Genomic DNA, 24,738 nt, shown 5'->3' on the forward strand with positions numbered 1-24,738 from the left:
AGATTTGCTTCTGTGTGTGTGTGTGTGTGTGTGTGTGTTTCTAGAACAAGTTATACTCGTATTTCTTTGTGTAGTGGTAAGATGCGTATTAAAAATCTTGTTTTCCCGAAGTTCTCATAGACAATATAACAGACTTACGATGACAAAAGAGATCATACTGGAAACGCTAAGTGATAAGTATGAAACATTTGAAATAAAGTGATACTTCAACAAAGAAATCTTCTGAAAATAAAGCTCATGTATATAAAGTCCAGCCATGTTAAAAATGAAGTCCAGCATGTACATATATGTGCAGATGCATACTTTGTAAATCATGTAAAGCAGGGAAGCATACACACAACCACAGTGGAGAGCTCCCTATTTGTCTTGATCCAATTAGTGACTAACTGGACCGAGTGTAGGCAAAGTTGCGAAGTATGAATAATCTGTGGTCTGCTCCCTAGCCTTTTCCTGTAGCATTTTTCTCTTTTCACTCCTAAACGTCTTTCCCATTAAAACAGAAAAGTACCTGGGACCAAACATTATTAGTGGTATTTGGATTTAAGTATATGCATCCTATTTTTTTAAAACTTACACTTTTATATCTAATGGTAGAAAAGAAATTTCACAATGGAAAGAAGTGAGCAAATTACTTAATGCAGGTGGGTGTTGGGAGCTGTACAGAGATGACCCTTAAATCATATTAGGCTTATTTGTCTCTTCCTGAAGGTAAAGCTGATTTAATACTTTGGGATGATCCAGGGAAACGTCAAAAGGTACAGTCAAGTATAACAAACAGGACTGAGGATGAAGAACGTTAAGTTTGTAGTGCCATCCTTGGCATGGTTGTGCAAAACTCCTCTAACAGTTCAGCATCTGTGTGCATACAGAGAGCATTCAGATTGCAGCCTCTACCCACATTTAGGTTTGGCTGGAGGATGTGTTGGAATGAAGGGTCACTGGTGACTCAGTGGGCCAGAGAATGAGTACTCTAGGTGATCTGCCATGGGATCTAGTGTATGTGGGAAAGGAACAGTCATGAAAAGTTTGAATGAATGGGTAATAGACATAATATGACTAACAGAGTGAGAGAGAGGACTTGTCTGGCCTAAGATATCTTAAGGGACAAAAGTTGATTTCATTCTGTATCTAAATCTGGAGCAAAGATAGTATCAGACTTGGTATTAGAGGGGTGCTGCAAATTATTGGAAGTATGGGCAGTATGTCTCTCCCAAGATGAAATTCAGAGTAGTAGTGAGAGTAATAGTTTCAGAAAAGTTACCAAATCAGATTTTCCAGGAAATTATATTGCTACTTATTTATATTTTTCAAGCAGCAATAATTGGGAATTCTGAAGTTTGGGACACCTACATTCAATATACAGTAGGTGCTTTTCTTATTGAAAATGCATTCATTCTGTGCTTTCTTATTTTAAATCCCAGAATTATTTGTAATTGTACTCAAAAAATATATATATAAGATTTTATTTATTTGAGAGAGAGAGAACATGAATGGGGGGACAGAGGGAGAGGGAGAAGCAGACTCCCTGCTGAGCAAGGAGCCAGACTCAAGTATTGATCCCAGGACTGAGATCATGACCTGAGCCAAAGGCAGACACTAACTGACTGAGCCACCTGGGTGCCCCTGTACTCAAAATATATTAATAAAATATTCAGTTTTCATGATAATTGAACAATCTTGTCAATTTGTAACATCATTTCCTGATTTATATGTAATCACTAAAAATGTTAAATTGATTCTGGGAGATGGAAGAAGACACACAAGTTAAGTTATAGCTAATAAAAGTGCATTACTATTAATCCTGGTTTAGTGACAAAATATATGTTTTCTATTTCATTATTACAAAACTGTTAGAATTTATAAGGTAAGCTTAACATAAAGTTATGATAAAATATAATAAATTATGTAGTTAGAAGATATTCAATGAAGAAATATTTTTTTTTGTGAAATATATGTTTCCCTCTTTTTATTCATTATCCTTTTGTCAAACAGTGTGATAATTGCCTCCTTAGAGAGTTCTGTGGCACTTAAAATATATAGACCTCTAAGTACTCCTCATAAAATAGTTTTAAAATTGATTAAATTCTAATTGGAGGTATTTAAAAATTTTTGAGTATTTAACCCAAAGAGTTAGTTTACATAATTCATAACAAGCAGCCTGGTTTAAGGCAAATTTGTGTATATGTACAGACTAAAAGTCAATGAAAATAAACATTTTAGTTTTAAAATATAAAGCATAACTATCTCATGGAAAGCTTAGTACAACGCCTAAAAGATTTACGTTTATTATTTAAATGTTTTTGTTGTTTCATCAAAGAGAAAAATATTTTGCCTTAAACATTAAAAATAACTTAAAATGTGAAAATAAATAGTGGGAAAATATTGGGGGAATATGTATACTCATACTTGAAATTGTTGAGTAACGAAGTAAAACTTAGTACTAGAGTGATTCAGCTGTGCCTTTCTTGTGGTAGAGAGCATGAGGTCAAGTTTGTGATAGTTGCTTAGGGGTCTATTTTAGAATGTCTTATCAGTTGATTGTAGCTATAGAAAACTTTATTTGAAGACACACACATTTCTCTATCACCTCTAACCCTCCATTTGTGATGCTGATATAAGCAAAGAATTGTGCTACTTGAAAAAGCCACTAATGACTAGGGATGCTTGGGTGGAATTTGAAAAGATAACCTAAAGAGCTCCCAATGGCCAAAAATGGAACAAATTAAGCAACTAAATAAAAAGGAGTATTGGATTTTAACCCAAAGTATAAAATAAGTATCCATTAACCCATACTGATGTAAATTAACAACTGAATCAATCAATAAATGGAGAAGAGACAAATCTCTCATGTCAAAAATTTCCAAATAATTTATGTAGATTCTCAACCCTCGAGGAAGTGTACTGTAACTCCCCATTCCTTAGTTGAGGGCTGCCAGTAGTGACTTCTTTTAAAGAAAGAGTGAAAATAGGAATAACTTTACAGTTGAGAAACCTGACCAACATACCACAGCTAGGTAATCAAAATTAATAGTGATAAGTCATATTGCTAGTTATGTACTCTTGACATGATGTGGTCCTCATCTCTGTGGTCTTCCTCCACAAAACCCATAACCCCAGTCTGGTCATGAGAAAAACATCAGACAAATCCCAGTTTTGAGAATATTTTACAAAATACCTGACCCATAGTCCTTAAAAATCTCAAGGTCATCAATATTAAGAATAGCCTGAGAAACTGTCACAACCAGTAGGAACTGAGACATGACAACTTAAGTGTAATCAGTATCCTGAATCGGATACTGGAGTAGAAAAAGGACATTGGGTAAAAATAGGGGCAATTAAAAAAAGTATAGACTTTCATTGATAATATTCTGTTAATATGAGTTCATTACTAATGACGAAGGTAAGATGTAAAAATAAGGGAAACTGGTTTGTGAAATATGTGGGAACTCACTATCTTTGTAATTTTCTGTAAATTTAAAACTATCCTAAAACAAAGGTTTATTTAAAAGATAAGCAAACAATTTTTAATAACCAGAGACTTAGAGAAAAGAGCGGAAGCTACAAGCCTTTCCAATTTAAAAAATCTGATCTTTTACATAATATTTGTCTTTATTTTTTATGACACCATTTGTATTTCTGAGTTGTTTAATATGGCAACTTTCTTTCCAAACACACAGACCAAAAGTAGTTACTTTCAGACAAAATAAATTTACTTACCCTAGTTTGTTATTTTGAATTAAGTTCTTAACCAGATTTTTAATTACTTGATGGAATTAAATTGTGTTGACAATATATTTACTTATAGTTTGCAGATGAATACTAGCAACACACGTAATTTTGAGAAATGTCCTCTGAAAACACACTATGACTAGTTAGGCTCACTGAGGCTTGAGGAAGATTTTACTGTCTGTTATCTCTAGCCTTTGAAGTTCATTATCATGATATTAAAAATAACAGTATTTTAGAAACACAACATTTTGTAGATGAGTATAATAAAATATCTTCTAGCACTTTCTGCACAAACATACCAAAAATTAAAGCAGTCCTTATGCATAGTAGATATGTGTCTTGGTAGGATGCTCACATTTAGTTTGAGACACAAGCCTGAGCAGTCCACACAGTTCTTTGATATTTTATGACTGGTCAAGTGCATTCCAGTAGTCAAACTAATTTATACAGATAGATGCTGTATTGAATAACTTATTTTCCACACCATTCTTTCTCTCTTTCTCCCTCCCATTTCCTCATGACATTTTTGAAATCAGAAGAAATAGCATTTTAAAATGTAGATTTTAATTAAAGAGTTTTTAACACTTACTTGACATAGACCTCTTTCTTATATGGATTACAAATTTTCAACCAGCTTTAAAAAATGTATTATTTTCTATGTTAGATTTAGTGGCTTTGCAGGAAGAAACTCCTTGCATGTAACAATAGCAAATTCTCTGCCATCTCTGACTCATTTGTATTAGTAGTAATTCAGAACAGAAACTATGCCAGTTTCATAAGGAAACAGTCTTCATGTTTAACTATTGTTTATAGTGAAACACTTCGCTCAAAGTTTTACTGTTAGAAGTGAGTATATTGAATTGAATAATTACATGACAACTGGAGTTGATTCCACCTTCATGATTTTTTTCTTATGTGGTAGTTATTAAAGAGTATTACACTTATGCTGGTTCTCCCAGCATCACCACCATGAAGAAAGTGGTTGAACAGCTCTGGCTGGAACCAGGGCTCAACAGGCACCCACAGATGTGAAACAATTCTGTCTGCAGAATGCTCCACATGACCTCCTGCTGACTGGAGTTTCAAGAGCGAATCCTTTCAGACCCCAGAAAGTCTGTTCCTTTTCATAGTAAAATGACTACTTTGGATGATTTTCTAAACTACTTTTCATGAACCAGTGAACTAAATTTGAAGCCTGTGCAAAAGCTTATCCGTATAACATGTGCTGTCCTATCTACACTTCTACCTTTGTCAGTCCTGAACATTTGGCTCTCCGAACTTTCATACATGTCTATTTCACAAGGGTAATTATTTTGTATACACTGGCAGCAACACACAGTAAAAGACTTAGTGTAAAACTTTTTGATTAAAAAAAGAATATTACACTTAAAAATTTACTCAACTTGTAAGTATTGAGTTATAACTATATACCATGTACTAGGCACTAGAATACATTCAAAGAAAAACTAGACATGAATCTTGATCTCTGAGGCCTTATAGTGTATTGGGGGTGGGAGGGTTTAGGGATGAAGCATTTATATAAGTTACTTTAATTTTAATATATATACACGTGTCTGGGTGGCTCAGTCGATTAAGCATCTGCCTTCAGCTCAGGTCATGATCCTGGAGTCTTGGGATTAAGCCCTGTGTTGGTGCCCCCTGCTTAGTGAGGAGTCTCCTTGTCCCTCTCCCTCTATCCCACCCCTCCTCCCCGACTTGTGTTCTCTCTCGCTCTCCCAAATAAATAAATAAATCTTAAAATATTATATAATAGTCAGATAATAGTCAGGTAATCTAATGCATGTTGAAAATGCTTTTCTAGTAATGGACATTAAGGTTACTAGAACAGAGTGATTACTTCAAGTTGGAAAGTTCCAGAGAGTTAATGGAGGGAGGTGGTATTTAAGCTAGACTTTGACAAGAGGTGGGATTTGGGTGATGGAGATAGAAGACCGACATTATAAGCACATAGGTACAACATGGGTGATAACAGAAAGGAAAGGGTAGTGGGAGATATTAAGGTAGGTATATGGAAAATCAATTTTGTTTTTCAAAAATGAGAGATGGGCCTGGATTTTCTGATTGAGAAGACATTTAAATAGGTGTTAAGTACAGGTATTGCCACTTTCGAAGAAATTATAACACTTGCTATTATATTAAAAATAATTTGATTGTATGACTTAAAATGCGATTTAGAGTCATTAAGTTCCTTGTATCATCCATTGTGTCAGTTACTATTGTAAACTAAGTGAAATTTAGGAATATTTATTTGTTATTTTGTCATGTGCTGTTTAGCATTTTTTTCCAATAAAACTGATTTTGGAGGAAATCTTACTGTGCATAAATATAATGTAATTTATTGCATTGTAGGATTATGTGAATATACGTGTTGCTCATATATTTTGAAAAACATGCATTAAAAGGAGGATTTAATCATTTTCTGGAGATTTTTTTTCCTCCAGTAGATAAATCGTGAGGTAAGAGATCTGATGTTTGATGTAGATCGAACATTAGAGACATTTATGTTTGCAAGTTATATCGCAGTATCTGGAGGCTTCCTTGGGTTTAAATAGTGTAGGAATCTGACAGTTTACAAATTTATCCCATTAAAATGCATTGTCCAGAATTCTGTAATATTCTAATGGAAGATCACTTCCTCCTAGCAACCTCCAATTTGAGGACTAATGTCTATATCCCTGAAGGAAAACGCACTGCTATGTGTATAAGCTCCTTTGAAAGCAATGTTTTAAAGAAGCTGAAGGCCTGAACTAGGAATTAAAATTCTCTTCTAGTTTCCATGGTTTAACTAAAAAACATGGAATGTGTTGGATTTAGAATGTGGCAATTAACTTTTTTTCAGGGAAAAAAAGCTCCAATAAAGCATAATTTGAAGATTCAAGGCTTCCCCCCTTCTATGTTCCTAAATTTGCCTTTCTTTCTTTTTCTTCAGTCTGTGTGAACTGAATATATCACATCTATGATCCAAAGAAAATTTCTCCACTTGGGTCTGTGTCCCATTTTCCCCCATCATCTACAACTACATTTCCCACGTTTTTATTCTTCATACCTATTTTTATTAATAGTTTCCATACTACCAGCTTCCAAATGTGGTTAGATTTCTCCTAGCCTTGGGGCACCTGGGTGGCTCAGTCATTAAGCGTCTGCCTTCGGCTCAGGGACTGATCCCAGGGTTCTGGGATCGAGCCCCACATCGGGCTCCCTGCTCCGCTGGGAGCCTGCTTCTTCCTCTCCCACTCCCCCTGCTTGTGTTCCCTCTCTTGCTGGCTGTCTCTCTCTCTGTCAAATAAATAAAATCTTAAAAAAAAAAAAAAAAGCTTTCTCCTAGCCTCAAAAAGTAGAAAACAAATATGTAAATATATGTACACCTTCACTTACCCAATCACAGAGGGAGATGAGGAACACCGCAGAGCTATCTAAATAAATAAAATGTAAACAATTTGTAATTTGTTCTTCGTACTACCACACTACCATTGCTTTTGTAATGGTAACCTATTTTTGCATGATCAGCCCAAAACTTTATTCTGTCTTTATTTTTCTCAAATTTTGAGCATCATTTCTCATACATGTTTCCTAGTTTTACCTGTGCTTTTTTTTTTTTCACCAGCTCCTCTTTGTGAAGTTTCTGCTCTCATTAACCTCTACTCCTCAATTTCTCCTGCACTGACCACTCCACCTCTGCTTGCATGATTGCTAAACCAGCACCTCCACTCCTGATCTCCAGGCTTCCTACATGTAGACACTTTTTTTTTTCCCCAACTGAAACAGAACATTTTCACTGGGGTGTTCTTCTAGCCTCTTCAAAACAAACATGTCCAAAAGTGAATGAAATCTTACCGTAAAACCAGGTCTTCTCAATTACTCATTTCTCTGCCTGGCTTCACTTTTAACACCTTTATTCTATATTCTCAAGTTGTAAAACTTAGAATCATCTTCCCTTTCCAACTTACTTCCATTTCTGCACTAGATATTGTTGCAAAGTAGAACTTCTTGCCTCTTCTTTATTCCCACGATGTCCAACCTAGTCAGACCCTCATCATTCTAATCACCTCATACGACTATCACCTCCTTCTAACTGAACTCACATTCTGTTCCAATATCATTTACATAGCTTTCACAGCAAATTTTCAAAAAAAAGAAAAAAAGTCTTATTTCATTATCCTGCTCAGTTATTCAAGAATTTCCAAATCTCCCTATTGTATTTCATATTGACTCCAAATTCTTCTGGCTACTTTTAAATTCCTTTATAACGGAATCCCATTATGCCTATTCATCTCTATTTTCAATTTCTCTCAAGAATTCACTCTTGCTCTGCAAGGGTTGATTTCTGCCCAGTGTCTCAATACTTTCACGCTTCTTCACATATCGGCATCTTGTATTCCTGTTGTGCCTTTTGTTTCACCTGTCCCAAATCTTACCTGTCAGATCCAGCTTCATCAACCCCTTTGCTCTCCCTTCAAAGCAGGTGTGTTGCATTTTTTGCCATGAACCACATTTTCAGGGATTCATCAAAAAGCTTAGTAGTAATTTTGGCTGGGCCTAGGAAAATTAACCAGCTGTTAAGATCAGTTATCCAGTCATTCACACTCATTTCATCACTCATTTCACTTCTGTGCATGTGGTTCTTAAACTAGCATTGCTGCTTATCATCCTCTTGGGTGAAGAAGTAAGCCATGCCCATAACAGTGAATGTGGTCTTTTTGCACATTTTTATGTGAAAACAGCTTTGGGAAAGTTTAGATAATCAAAAGGCACATTTTCAAGAGTGTCTGATAGAAAAGCTATGCAAATTCTGTAGTATCACAGGTGAGAAATTATATCTTCAGCTCAGATATTTTCATCCATAATTTTTTAATAATTCAATTAATTTTAAGGTCAGTCTTCTGCCATTTGAGCTCAAGTATTCCAGAGAAGACAGTGATTCTCAATAACTCTTGGGGGTAGTAGAGGACAATAACATCATCAGTAACTAAAACTACTTCTGTTTATCTTGATACAATCTACATTCTAGTTGAATTATATGATTTTCCAAGGCTTGCATGCTAATTCATTCATTTAATCATTCATCAATACGACAAATATATTTGGAGCACCTGCTATCTGCCAGAAATAAGTCATATGTTGAAGCTACAGTCTCTGTGTCTGCTCCCTTTGGGACTTTCCTAATCCATTTTTTTCCCATCTGAAATGCTGTCTCTGGCTCCACCTCATTTTTATCTATCAAAATCCCTGGATCAGCTAAGTGCCACTTTCCTGCAGTTTCCTCCAGCCCCTTGAACTAAGTTCCCTGAACTCGGTTCTTGCAGTTTCCTTCTTTCCTTAATTTCTAGAGTGCTTTATGCTCTTAATTGTCATCTGAATTGATCATGTTGTACCTTGTATTTTAGTCATATTCATACATCTTACACTTGTCATGATGTCTTACAAAGTATAAAAGATCAAAAATTTTTCTGAATTGAAATAAAATTTTGTTGGATTGAAGTGAGAAATATACACTACCAATTCTATGTTTAAGTGAATTATTCAAACATAGCATTTCACACTGATCAGTATAATTACATGATGACTTGTCCTCCCTTGGCTCAGGTTATTGGAATCTAGCTTAAGGACAGATAATGCAAATATGTGTTTATTCCTAGAACCGAATCTTATGAAATATTCAATTTTCATCTTAGAAAAACTTCATTATCACAATGATGCAAGTAAATGACGGAGAAATATATTATTAAGGTATGTAAAGAGATATATGAATTAAAAATATATAACTATCTTAGTCACTCAATTATTCTTGGAAAGATGTTTCTTTGCACTCTCTTTGCCAAGCCACCCTCTCCTTCTCTCAGAGATTTCCATCCCAGCCTCATTTCCTGGTTCATATTTTTGTTGCCTAAGAGTGGACTTGGCTCATGACCATCACTTTGGCTCTTTCCTCCTTTCTGTCTATAAAATTTCCCTCTTGGAGGACTCATATTCTCCCATGAGTAGATTCAGTTTTCAAATCTATGCAAAACCTCTTAAAGTTGTTTCCCTAGCCCTGGCATCCCTTCTGAATTCTAGAATAGTATAGTTCCAACTGTCTTTCATCATGCGAATATGAAACATATTAAACTCATTATATCCAAAATGAAGTTTATAATCTTCCCCACATCTACTGCAAAGCTTCCATGCTATCATTTTCTAGTTTCTCTGGTATAAGACATAGTTTTGTTTGACTCTCTTAACTTCCATCTCCTCGAATCCAGACAATCCCACATCTTATGTTTCCCTCATAAGGATTTTTTACTTCCTTCTTTTCTGCCTTCCCCAAGTTAGTTTTCATATTAAACGTCTTAAAAATTGCTTCAGTACTCTTAGTTTCTTACTCTGACACACACTTATCTTCTATAAAGGAAAACTCCTAGATTTGAGAAGATTGTTGGAGCCTGTCTAGGTTCAGTTTCTACAAGGAAGAAGAGAGATACCCAGAGAGAGGCAATTTTCTTAAGATTACAAGGTTTAGGTAATACTAAATACCCAAAGTTAAGCACTTGTGCATCCAATCTAATCTTTTTTCTGCCCTGTCACACTGCTTATTTTTAAGTAGGTTTTTTTTTTCCTAAAACGAAGAATTATTTTCATCAACGATAAACACAAGTATGACACAAATATTGCAAGATAACAGCAGACTTATTTTTCTATAAAGTTGTTTTAAAGTAAAGAGCAATGGGGCGCCTGGGTGGCACAGCGGTTAAGCATCTGCCTTCGGCTCAGGGCGTGATCCCGGTGTTATGGGATCGAGCCCCACATCAGGCTTTTTCCTCTCCCACTCCCCCTGCTTGTGTTCCCTCTCTCACTGGCTGTCTCTATCTCTGTCAAATAAATAAATAAATAAATCTTTAAAAAAAATAAATAAAGTAAAGAGCAGTGAAGTTGGAAAGTATTAAGGCAAAAAGTCAACATTATGCTTATTAAATAAGACTCCTACTATTCACAATGCTTGATGGCCAGTTAATATCCATAAAACTTGGAACTAAATAAATAGATATCAGCTGTCCAAGTTATGGATCTGTTATCTAGAATGCATTTTCAACAGTACATATTTAGAGTGGAGGCAGAGATAAGTACATAATTTTGCATTTGTGATGATCTACTTAGAGAATTAATACCAATTATTTTCTATAAAGACATTCTGATGCACATAAGGAAAATTGTGCTATGGCTATAGCATAAACAGTATTGCTTTTTTTGTGTGTAAAAATACTGATAAATACAAATCTAAATAAATATGATGTATAACATTATACTGGAAAGAACCCTGGGTTAGTTACCAGAAAACCTAGCTTCAAGTCTTAGATGCCACTGCCTAGCCAAGTGATTTTGGCTCAGTCACATACCATTTTGTTTTAGGTTTCTCATCTTAAACATAGAGCTAATATAACATTTTGTATGTTGAGTAAATACAATGAAAATGATTACTATGAAAATATGAATACTAAGTTGTTTTATAGCAATTGGGAAATAGCTATTATCTGACAAACTCCTACGATGTCACAGTAGTTTGACAACCAAGTTGAAATGTAACAAAATAGACCTATAATACTCATTCACCTTACCAGTATTAGTTGCTAGAGTTTCATCAATTCATGTTCTAGAAATGTTTGTGCTGATAACTTGCAGAACATTTTATGTTGATCCTAAGCATACTTTTTTCTTTTAATATATGTTTTATAATTTAATTTGATGTGAATTTGTTAATGACATCAGTCTCTGCTAATGTTTTTCCTACAGTATGCTTGACACTGTACTGATATTTAAAATGTCTCAACTCATTGTTATTTTCCTTGATATATTTTGGAAAACCCAGTAGCTTTCAATGTAAAGGGGTTTGTCATCCTAAAATAATACCTCTAACTGGGGATGTACTGTATGGTGACTAACATAATATAATAAAAAATCATTAAAAAAATAAAATAAAATAAAATAAAATATTTATTTTTTAAAATTTTTTAAAATTTATTTATTTGACAGAGACAGCCAGCGAGAGGGAACACAAGCAGGGGGAGCGGGAGAGGAAGAAGCAGGCTCCTAGCGGAGGAGCCTGATGTGGGGCTTGATCCCAGAACACTGGTATCATGCCCTGAGCAGAAGGCGATGCTTAACAACTGCCCCACCCAGGCGCCCCCTCCCTTGGATTTTAAAAAAATTGAGTATAGTTGACATACAATGTTACGTTAGTTTCAGGCGTATGACATAGTGATTCCACATATCTGTACATTGTGCTATGTTCACCAAATAGCATAGCACCACAGATGGTGTATCTACCATCTGTCATCATACGATGCTATTACAATATCATTGACTGTATTCCCTATGTGGTACCTTTTGTTCCAACAGCCTGTTTATTCCAAAACTGGAACCCTGTATCTCCCCCTCCCCTTCACCCATTTTACCCACCTTCCTACCTCCCTTTCTTGTGGCAACCATCAGTTCTCTGTTTTTATAAGTCTGATTCTACTTATTGTTTGGATGTTTATTCTTTTTTATTTTAAACTTCATCATTTTATTAGAATGTCTTAGTGCTGGTCATTTTTTTGTTTTTATTTAAATTCAATTAATTAACATATAATGTATTATTGGTTTCAGAGGTAGAGGTCAGTGATTTATCAGGCTTATTTAATACCCAGTGCTCATTACATCACATGCCCTCCTTAATGTCCATCACCTAGTTACTCCATCCCCCCACCCCTCCAGCAGCCCTCAGTTTGTTTCCTATAGTTAAGAGTCTCTTATGGTTTATCTCCCTCTTTGATTTCATCTTGTTTATTTTTTTTCCTCTCTTCCCCTATGATTCTCTGTTTTGTTTCTTAAATTCCACATTATCAGTGAGACCATATGATAATTGTCTTTCTCTGATTGACTTATTTCACCTAACATAATACCCTCTAGTTACATCCACATCATTTCAAATGGCAAGATTTCGTTTTTTTGATGGCTGAGTAGTATTCCATTGTATTTATATATACAACATCTTCTTTATCCATTCATCTGTCGATGGGCATCTGGGCTCTTTCCATAGGTTGGCTATCGTGGACATTGCTGCTATAAACATTGGGGCATAGGTACCCCTTTGGATCACTACATTTGTCTCTTTGAGGTAAATACCCAGTAGTGCAATTGTTGGGTCGTAGGGTAGCTCTATTTACAACTTCTTGAGGAACCTCCATACTGTTTTCCAGAGTGGCTGCACCAGCTTGCATTCCCATCAACAGTGCAAGAGGGTTCCCCTTTCTCTGCATCCTCGCCAACATCTGTCATTTCCTGACTTGTTAATTTTAGCCATTCTGACTGGTGTGAGGTGGTATCTTAGTGTGGTTTTGATTTGTATTTCCCTGATGCCAAGTGATGTGGAACATTTTTCATTTGTGTGTTGGCCGTTTGGATGTGTTCTTTGGAGAAATGTCTGTTCGTGTCTTCTGCCCATTTCTTAATTGGATTATTTGTTCTTTGGGTGTTGAGCTTGATAAGTTCTTTATAGATTTTGGATACTCTCTTTATCTGAGAAGACATTTGCAAATACCTTTTCCCATTCTGTCAGTTGTCTTTTGGTTTTGTTGACTGTTTCCTTTGCTGTGCAAAAGCCTTTTATCTCCATAAAGTCCCAATAGTTCATTTTTGCCTTTGTTTCCCTTGCCTTTGGAAGCTTGTCTAGCAAGGAGTTGCTGCAGCTGAGGTCAGAAAGGTTGCTGCCTGTGTTCTCCTCTAGGATTTTGATGGATTCCTGTCTGACATTTAGGTCTGTCATCCATTTTGAGTCTGTTTTTGTGTATGGTGTAAGGAAATGGTCCAGTTTCATTCTTCTGCATGTGGCTGTCCAATTTTCCCAACACCATTTGTTGAAGAGACTGTCTTTTTTCCCATTGGATATTCTTTCCTGCTTTGTCGAAGATTAGCAGACCACAGAGTTGAGGGTCCATTTCTGGGTTCTCTGTTCTGTTCCATTGGTCCATGTGTCTGTTTTTGTGCCAGTACTATACTGTCCTGATGATTACAGCTTTGTAATAAAGCTTGAAGTCTGGAATTGTGATACCACCAGCTTTTTAGATTCCACATATGAGTGAAATCATACGGTATTTATCTTTCTCAGTTTGACTTATTTCACTTAGCATAATATCCCCTAGGTCCATCCGGATTGTCACAAATTACAAGATCTCATCCTTTCTTATGTTGCATAATATTCCATTATATATATCACATATATATACCATATTATATATCCAAACATACATATACATACATACACACACTACATCTTTATCCATTTATCTATCAATACACACTTAGGTTGCTTCCATACCTTGGCTATTGTAAATAATACTACAATAAACCCTTGGATGTTTAGCAAACAGTATGAGAATGGCAGCTTCTACTCCCCAGGACCAGCATAGGTCCTGGGAAGATTGAGGGCCAGATCTCAAACCAAGCACTCTGTAACCTCAGGGAACCATGATGTTTGAAAAATATCCTTCTAAATATTCTGATGACTCCCCTCTGCAGCTCTTCTTGAAAGCAGTTGGGGTTTATTAGACTAGCCAATATGGGTTCCATGGCTCCTCCTCTACCCTCTTACTCTACTGGCTAAATTAGTCCTTATTACAAGAATGTGCAGAATCTGTTCACATTTCTTCAGAGATTTAACCTAGTTAAGTTTTTTTTTTTAAAGATTTTTTATTTATTTATTTGACAGAGATAGAGACAGCCAGCAAGAGAGGGAACACAAGCAAGGGGAGTGGGAGAGGAAGAAGCAGGCTCATAGCGGAGGAGCCTGATGTGGGGCTCGATCCCATAACGCCGGGATCACGCCCTGAGCCGAAGGCAGACGCTTAATTGCTGTGCCACCCAGGTGCCCCTAACCTAGTTAAGTTTTATGTATTCAGTTTTTTAAGTCTTTTCTCAGAAGTTGGGCTTTTCATTTCTTTAATCATCTTTCCCCCCAATTCTTTTCTGGGCACCTTCCTGCTTGTCCACATTTTCATGATATTGAGGTCCCCAGAACAGACAAAAATATTCAAGAGATAGATACTTAATACTGAAATTATAATACAGTGCCTTATTTCTTAAAGGCTTTGGTGTTCATGCATTCATTTATTCAACAGGTATTTAGAGAGTTCACTGTAGTTGTGGACACTGTATTAGACAATGGAGATACAGTGAAAAGTAGAAAGACACATGATTCCTGACTACAGTACATCTACTGTAGTTGGAGAAATAGACCTTAGAAAAATTGTCCACCTACATATCAAAATACAAAGCATGTGTGTGTGTGTGTGTGTGTGTGTGTGTGTGTGTGTGTGTTATGAGGGAAAAACCAAGGTACTTAGAAACTGTATGACTGGGGCACTTGGCCACGTGTGGAGGTTATTTCTTCATTCATCAATAAGGCGTAGTTATTGCCTTCCATAAAAATACCAAGGGAAGGCTTGTGAGAGTTTGTGCCCGCCCAAATATTTTTTGCAATCTTGTATGAAGTGTGACTAAGTGTCTTTAGGATATGTTGTTATTTTTTTATTGACCAACAATTACAACTCTAAGCAAAAGCAGTATGCTGGCTAAGGAAAAAGTTTTACTCAAGTTCTAAATCCCTTTTCCACATCGCCAATTTGCCACCCCCTCACTCCCACCCAAAAAGATATTTTGGCGATGCCCCTGCTTGCCCCTGGATTAGGCTTAATACATTCTAAGGTTCGTGTGCCACACAGGTTCAGAGAAAAAAGAGGAGCGACTGTGGCTTAGGGACCTTAGGATTGTGCTAGAGGATAAAGAAGGTAAAGAAGAGGAGAAAGGGATGAAGTGTATCCCAAGCACTTGCGGGGAGCAATTGTGCAGAAGAAGTTAAGAAAAGGAGGCACAAAGGACAAGTAATTAGATTAGCCTGAATAAAGCTCTGTGAGCAGGTTGAGGATTAGCGAGAGAAAAGGTCAGAAAGATTGGATAAGAATGTAAATTAAGATGTTTACATCCATTTTAAATTGCCAACAGTTTTGGCATGATTTAATTCTCATGGACATATTTTATAGGTTGATACTTCTCGTACTCTTTTGTTATTATATAACACTGTATGGGTTTTGAAATAATGACCTTTGAGTTAGTAATCTCAAAACACAACAAAATAATTATTTCAAGAATTGCTGTCTTTGGCACATACATAAGCTCAGTTCTTGAGTCTTTTTTTTTTTTTCCAGTTATCTCTCTGGTACCAAGAAAACTCGGAAATTTTATGTCTTCACAAGTTTTCTGTTTTTGTTACTCGCTTTTTTTAGCTACTGAAGAAGCTAAACTACAACCTGTCACTTACCCGAAGGTGGAAGCCGCATCTTTTAAAAATGTGCTGAAATGTACAAATCACAAAAACCTCTTGCAGAATTCAATAAATTTATAGTTAGTTTTAAAATTTCTTGTAGGGTGCAGGGCTACGTGAAAAAGCTCAAGTTAACTCCCACCTATTATTGGGATTCAGTTATCTGTGGAGCAACAGCCTATCGTGGATGTATTGTCTGTTAAAGCGGGGGGAAAAAAAAAAGATTTAGGAAGTGTCCCTGAATGAAGAGGGGAGGGATGAAAGAAGAGATGCCAAACATATTTCTACTTACAGCTGTTTAGAAACATACATATATGGGGACCGAAGTGGAGTATTCATTCAATTCATTTGTAGGGGAATGAAAATTTCTCCTACTGGCAGTTCTGCTTCAAATATGGCCAGGTGTTTGTGTGAATTACCCAGACAATTAAAGAAACGTGGTCCTCAATTTTTAAATATTCCACAGGAAATGTTACTCTGCCCACACACCCTTGATACTTGTTACAGACCTGGGAACATACGCTCCTGGGAGAAGCATGTTCTTCCCTGACACATCACCCATTCCGCTCCTCAGACAACACGCAGCTGCCTGTGTAATTCAAGTATGAAATAGCATCATTATTTACAGGGAGAAAAAAAATAAACTAAATGGAAGTAATATTTCTGTTATCCATGTAGAACCTAAAATCCATGGACATGAATAATTTTCAACTTCAAAAGTTGTTTGCTAAAATAAATAAGTAGATCTTGATTATTTCCAAAGGTATTCTGAAGAAAATATGGTACTATGAAATTTATAACTATAAGCAGAATGTAATGCTTTTAATTGAGCTTTTATTTGATCACATTCTTGGCTGTCCTTGATTATGGCTGTCCTCATTTTAATTGGAAAAACAAGGTTTTTAAAAATATATGAAGAGAGGGGCGCCTGGGTAGCTTAGTCCTTGAGCGTCTGCCTTCGGTTCAGGGCATGATCCTGGCGTTCCGGGATCGAGTCCCACATCGGGCTCCTCCGCTGGGAGCCTGCTTGTTCCTCTCCCACTCCCCCTGCCTGTGTTCCCTCTCTCGCTGGCTGTCTTTCTCTCTGTCAAATAAATAAATAAAATCTTTAAAATATATATGTGTATATATATATATGAAGAGAAAATACTTGATGTAGCCTTGGACTTGTTTGATCTCATAACAGCTAAAGCATTGATTAAAAATGTAAATACACCACCAGACCTTATAGTTTTCATGGTATTTAATCCCTTTAACTCTACCTTGTCTGTTTCTCTTGGTCTTCCTAGTGGCAGCCTACAAACTGGCACCGCTTTAGTACTCAGGGAATGTACGTGGCATTGTGCACACCAACTCAAGTTTCTGTCGTATAAATGAAGTATCAATTACTGACTCTGTGAAATCTTGCCCAATTCTTCTGTCCTTCCCCCAAGGAAAACTTGATCTCTCTCCTTGGTGTGCAGTAGGTTTGCTCTTTTTTATAGGTCTATCATAGAACTTACACTATTTTAGAAAATACTATTGTTTATCTTTCCTAGACCTTCTTTTCTTGAGGACTGGGCTGTGTCTAATTCTCTTTGTAAGCTTCACGACAAGCTTAGGGAGCAGCACGTATTTGTTGATAAATTTGTTTGTGCTGTGAATAAAATACAACCTCAGGACCTCCTCAACAAATGCTTGCTTTGAATTTCTTTAATAATAGTACTTTTTTTTTTTAAAGATTTTATTTATTTATTCGACAGAGACAGAGACAGCCAGCGAGAGAGGGAACACAAGCAGGGGGAGTGGGAGAGGAAGAAGCAGGCTCATAGCGGAGGAGCCTGATATGGGGCTCGATCCCATAACACCGGGATCACGCCCTGAGCCGAAGGCAGACGCTCAACCGCTGTGCCACCCAGGCGCCCCAATAGTACTTTTTAAAATGGATGACCAATTGTTTTTCTCTTGGAAAACCAGAGTACTTATATTATACCATTTATGAACATGCCTTGAACTTTCTCCTATCTTAAGTACACGTTTTCATTTTCCTATTAGATTGGAAGTTCTTGAGATCAGAATTTGTATATAGTTTATGTTTGCATTTCTCAGTGCTTAGCATAATATCTACTATGTAGAAGGTAGCCAATGAATATTTGTTGGGATTATTATAATGTAACCATCAGGAGAAAATATTTGGTACTAAATTTGACTTTTGCTTTACAAATGCTTTTTGCCTTTAGAGCATCTGAATTGACTTTAGTTTATACACTCACTAGTGAGATATCTTTGCAGGCCAAAGCAGAAAGATTCAGAAATCACCTTTGAAATAGGCAATTTAGAAGATGTATATTACTGCATGGGGAAAGGGACAGATGAACTATCATGTTTATTCTCTGGGAATGTAGGTAAACTCTCAATGGCTTCTGTATTGAAAGGCACAGAAACCAAAGGCCAGCCGTGGGGCCATACATGCAGCACCATAGTCTACTCCCCTTAAGAGCTTGGCACTTCCCTTGTGAAAACAATTTTGTTTTCATTTCAGATAGGTAACTGATGAAGACAGGTGTCAAGTGTGGCTATGCTGCCCTACTGTGCTACTAAGTGTGGGAAAGTTCTGTTTTATTTTGTTTTAATATTGCTCTTAAATCCTTGGTTCATTTCAGTATTGACTATGGTGGAAGGAGCATTAGCATGAAAATTGGTCATGGGTTCAAAAGCAGTTTTACTCATTTCTTCCCTGCAAAATCTTAAGAATGTCCCTTAGTTGGATGGGTTTCAGTTTCCTCTTAAAGATAATGCCGCCAACCTCTTTGATTGTTATGAGTATCAAATGAGACAATGTTCACAAAACGCCTATTATAAATGTTGTTTATACTTTATTGCCCTGATGCTGCTTTCGTTTTTAATACTCAATGAGGTAAATTATTATATACAGAAATCAGGATCTTGAACACATTCAAAAACTTCCATTAAATGTAAACATTTTGCAGACTTGGGCACACAATAATGTGCTTTGATACTGATTTTGAACCTTCCATCATAACCTCAAGCTGGAGCAATAATGCAAAAGATTTGTGTGGCTTTGGCAGCTTAGGCATGAGCAAAGAGGATAAGGGTTTGTTGGGATTTGCAGAGTAACAATAAACATAGGGAAGTGACCTATATTATCAGTGACAAGAAAGATAAACCTGACAATTTGAAAACAAAAGCAATGTGGTGGGAAGATTGTGGTAGCAATGAGGGAAGAATTATTCTGAAATTAAAACCTCTAACTTGAATAAACCTTAAATTAGTGATGTATTTAGATGAAAGAATTCACTCATCTCCTTCTTTTCAGAATTTCACAGTGGATGGATGAAAGTATGTCAGCAAATGTAAAGCCCTTAGGAGCTGTCTTTTTTTTTTTTTTTTTTTTTTGCAGTTGCTTTGTATTTATTGCACTTACTCTTTTTTTCCCTTTTTTTTCTTTCCAAATTTTTACTTAAATTCTAGTTAGTTAACATATAGTGCAGTATTGGTTTCAGGAGTAGAATTCAGTGATTCATCTCTTACATATAACACCCAGTCCTCATCACATCATGCGCCCTTCTTATTACCCATCTCCACCCATCTAGCCCAACCCCCACTCACCTCCCTCCATCAACCCTGCTTGTTCTCTGTCCTTGAGAATCTCTTAGGATCTCATTTAACTGAGCTTCAAAGTAAAAGTGTCATGGGACTATCTTTTGGTAAGATGTTAATATGGAGTTTCTTTTAGTCTGTCCTTGGAAAGAGTTAAAAAAAAAATAGATGTTAACAATGAATTTTACACTAGAGTGAATGGCGCTAGAACACATTTTAGTTGACAAGACCACTGACAATATTTTTACTTTCCTTAAAGGAATGAAGTGCCGAGAGTCACAGTGGGGAATAAAAATTTTAAGAATCACTTTATGGTAAATCAAATGGAAATACCAAGAAGCGAAGGAGTAGTTTTAGATTGGACTTTTTTAAGTTAAGTAATAGGAGCTATTTTATACATTTTGTACTCACCTTTTATAATTAAGAATTTTTGTTTTATGGAAAATCTATCTCTATGATACCATAAGGATAGAAAACTGCAGTGTAGAACTACTTAATCTTCAGGTAGTTCGTTCCCCATTTTGTACCTTTTGAGTAAAGTTGTATAGATTTATAGAAATAATATTTCATGTGTGACAATTAGGAGTAGACAGGTGTTTTGATTCACTGGAATGAAAGTTGTGGCCTTCCTCTGAAATAAATTTGAATGACATAATGAAAATACCCTGAGTGACATCTTTCTTCCTGTTGTCTAAAACAAGAAAATTAGAATAGTTAAAAAATATGCATCATAATTCTACCACTCATGGATAAATAAATGTTTAATTTCCAAACCACCTAAAGGAACAAATGGTCATTTGCTTTAATTAAAATCTTATAATGTTGTAATAATCCCTCCTTAACATAAACGTGATTAATTTGGATTTGATCATTGGGAAATCAGAAGTATGTATACTGTTTGGTGGGCAATTTAAGTATAAAGAAGATTGGCATATAGTTTTGCTAGAAAGAAGCATAAGAGCAGTATTTTCAGACATTGTTTATTAAATGGTCTATCAAATTATTATTGACACCGTATTTTGTAAAATACTCACTGTTCATTAGTAGGTACTCTCAAATGCTGACAATTGCATAGAGAAATTGAGATAAGAGTTAGAGGCAGGGAGATGAACCCCAGCTGGGCTGGGGATTGGATAAAAGAGAATACTGGCGTTTAATTTGACCACTGTAGTTACTGAGGGAAATATAGAGGTTGATTTTGGGTTTTGGGAGAAGGAAATCCAGGCATTTGTTGGGCAGTGGCAAACACAGAGAGTCTGGAAAACAGTATTTTTAAATTTAGCTGAGGACCATATATGAACAAAAAAAAGATAAGCTTCAAGATATAGAATTGGGACACACTAGAGAATTTTGAATGATTGCATTTCGTTTTGCAAGCAATAGGAAAGCCTGGATATAAATAGGAAGTAATTTACTAGGGCAGGTAGAAACAGGAAAATTAGTAAGCAGAATAGTGATGTAATAAAAACTTCATAAAGAATGTTGGCAATGGAACAAAACAAAAAGCTGAATATGAAAACTATTGTCTTAGAAGGATTAATAAGGCTGGGCAAATGATCAAATGCCAGAACTGGGCTGACGGAGTAGTCAGGGATAATTTTTAAGTTTTATGCCTAGTGGCTAGCTGAAAGAAAGTCAGAATGAAAAGAAGAAGAAAAAGAAGAAAAAAAGCAGCAGCTGCTATGTTATGCTATAATAAATAGAAATAAAAATATCAGGAGAATTATTTTGGGGCCATAAGGTTAATTGGCTAGGATTTAGCCCCGTTGAGATGGCTGTTCCATTGAGACTAATGATGGTGCGTATAGTTAGAAATGCATAACTCTATCTCGGAACTTAAGGCCAGATTTGAGAACCACTTACGTTAACATATTAGTTACATTGACATACTATGTTCACATATTAGCATTTGGGGGTTGATGAGACCAAAGGAAAGAGTGATGGAGGGCTGAGAAGCTGAGTGAGATGATCACGGAGAATGCCTACTTTAAAGGAGGAAGAAGAGGAGTCAGGTAAAGGTTGAGGAAAATAAATTTCTGCTAGAATATAACTATGAGTGAGGCACTACGAAAATGCAGAATCATAGAAACCGAACGTTTGAGAGAGTTTCAAGTAGGAAAAGTGAATAGTCGGAAGTTGTAAAATGCTGTGAACAAGAGTCAGTGGGCCAAAATGAGGCCATTAATGTTGGCACTGAGAAGATTAACACACAATGGAGAAGTGCAGTTGCAGAACGGGGAGGTGGAAAAACATGTTTGCTTTTGCCTGGATTGGTACAGATCTTAATACCTTTGTAGGAATTAAATTTCCATCCCATTAGCTCACTTTAATAAATAAGATTAGCGAAAATGTAATATACCTCCTACCCATCTCATGTTTTCATTGGGTAAATTGCTGTGTTTACTTAAAACATCTAAATGTCTTCAAATACAGTTTAACTCAGTTTTGTCCAAAACGTAGGCTAAACTTTCCTACAGTTAGGATTAAGAAAACTAGTGTATTTTCATTTCAAATTGCCTCTATTTGAATTGTCTGTGTTTTCTGATCCCTTCACTCCACACTCCCCATAGACAATAAATGTGGCCTTGCAGGGCATTAAGGCATTAGATCAGATAACAGACCTGCTCAAGAAAACTTCTTTGCAAGGCTTAGAAAAGGCATATGTCCTATAAAACATCAACCCCAATATGAGTAGTCTGTAAAGAGTGAGGTTTGTAAAGTGACGAAGGATGTCTGAGAACCCCTCAGATCGGAGTTCAGGTATTGGCTACTGGAGATTTGATGCGGTGAATCGCCTCTGATGGTACTATATTTACTGCAGGTAAAATAGTGGCCACATAAATCTGGCATCATTTCAAGGATTTAACCAGGAGTTTTCTCTTCCATTCCACTTAACAAAAATATTTATTTCATCAGAAAGGGGGAGAAGAGAATCTTTCATTCAGTATTTAGACAGATTTAAAGGCAAGCACCTCCAGTAGCAAAACATGGTAGTTTTTAAATTTAAGGCTTTAAGTAAGAAATATTTGGCATCAGATTATTTCAACTAGTGTAGCTATTATAAGGGAGTAGGAAAACCTGAGGGATCATGGGAACTCTTGTTAGGGCAGTGGGGGTTATCTTTATTTACCATAAGCCTTAGAAGTATGCAAGTGGGTAGAAAGAAAGAAAGACAGACAGAAAGAAAGAAGCATGATTTAATTTTCAATTCCTCAGAGTTTAATATCATGGACCAGTCTTTACAATGCTACTTTTTCTCTTCTAAAAACTTATAGGGGGGAAATGGATTCTTAACATAAAAAATAATTTGTCTATGAAAAGTAATTGTTTTATTAGTAATTAAACTTATAGTTATTAGTGATACATAATTATAATTGAAATACCATTTTATTTTGTCTATTTTATCCACTTTCAATATAAGGTAAAAATGGTTACCTAGGTAATTACTGTAATTGTCAAGACTGTTGCTTCCCAGTCAGTGCCCTCTCTGCTTTGCTGGTTTTTCAGAGAAGCTTTGTGTATAACAGGCTCTGTACTCTACACTTTGCATACATAATTGCATGCAGTCTTCCTGCAGAGAAACTCGGAGTAGTAGAAGAAAATTGAAGTTCATGGCAGTTAAATACCTTGCCCATACCCACAGAGCTAGTGGAACTGGGATTTGAACACTAGTCTGCCTTTAAAGTCCAGCCAAGATCATTTATAAATATTGCCTCTTTAAAGCAGGATGAATAGAAGGAGATGAATTTTATAATATACCAAACCAAGTGTCAAATCCAAAACTGCTTTGTTTTCAGGCTGTTTAACCTCAGAACATATTCCTAATCTCTTTTTTCCTTTTTAATTTTTTACAATGTCTTCTATGTTATAAAAACCCTCAATTAGTAAAAATCCAGAGTTATATAAAGAATAAGTTAAGAAATTATTTACTGCAGTAGTGACTTGTCTTATTAAAAAGGATTTTTTAAAATACACCCACTGAAGTGTATGTTTCCATTAAAAATTCAATTAATATATCTTCTTAGCATTTGTTGTCCTAGATATTGTCTACATTACTGTAGAAGTTAAACAGAAGATAAAAATACAGTTTTGAATTTCAAAGAACTTATATCCATGAGCACTGTATAGAATTGTTGCATCACTATATTGTACACCTGAAACTAATATAACATTGTATGTTAACTATACTGGAATTAAAATTAAAAACTTAATAAAATTTTAAAAAGAACTTAAATCCAGGAACGATGGAAGAAACAAAAATAAGTGATCAGTAACAAAAGGAAAAATAAAATAAGAAGCATGCTGAAAATGTATATTGCTCTGGGGGTTGCTAAAACAAAAAACAACTAAGAAACTCAGTGTCAGAACAAGGCTTCAAGGGTAGGTCGAGTGCTAATAGGAAAATGAATAAATAGACTGGAAGAAACTGTATCTCCTGTACGTTTACCTAGGTGAGCATGATGGCAAGGTAAGAGTAGGTACTCTCTTGCCTAAGATATGATGTTCTTGCCGTACAGTGTTCAAGAGGAGGCTGGGAAGGGAGGAGGAGGCTATATTATAGAGTGCCTTGAAAATCAGGCTGAGTTATTTTTACTTAATTAAAAGAGTCAATGATGGTTTTTGACCTGGCAAGTTATGTGTTAGATAAGTTGCTCTGGGACTGATGGGTAAAACTGGTCATATTCCATAGACAGGAGACTTGAGCTATTCTAAGCAAGAACAAGTTCTGCCCAAACTAGATAACAGTGAGAATAGAAAGAGGAATGAATAGGAAAGACTATTCCATAATGACATGTATAAGACTTAGAAATTAAAAATTAAGAAGAGTGACCCTGCGTATTCAAGAGACACTTTCAGAGCAAAGAGTCAAGAAAAGAAACTTGTGGGCAGGTAGGCAAGAGAGTCTCATGAGGTCAGTTTTCAGCAACATATTCTTTGCTTAAAAAACAGAAGTTATATCATACTTTTAGAGTGGGTGACAACTGTATTTTCCTTGGCTAGATAAGGAATGAATCCATGTTAACTGAAGAAAGTGTTATATTATGCAAAGTCTATAA

At 35.9% G+C, this 24,738-nt stretch overlaps 1 protein-coding gene and 1 pseudogene across 1 annotated transcript in view; both read left to right on the forward strand.

The window, feature by feature from the left end:
• The window catches only part of HCN1 (hyperpolarization activated cyclic nucleotide gated potassium channel 1), a 373,578-nt gene that overhangs the window by 19,679 nt on the left and 329,161 nt on the right, over positions 1-24,738 (forward strand). The window lies entirely within an intron of this gene.
• LOC103664752 lies at positions 1,193-4,859 on the forward strand (annotated as a pseudogene).

The sequence above is a fragment of the Ursus maritimus genome, unplaced genomic scaffold (assembly GCF_017311325.1).
Source record: "Ursus maritimus isolate PB19 unplaced genomic scaffold, ASM1731132v1 scaffold_15, whole genome shotgun sequence".
Lineage (NCBI taxonomy): Eukaryota > Metazoa > Chordata > Mammalia > Carnivora > Ursidae > Ursus > Ursus maritimus.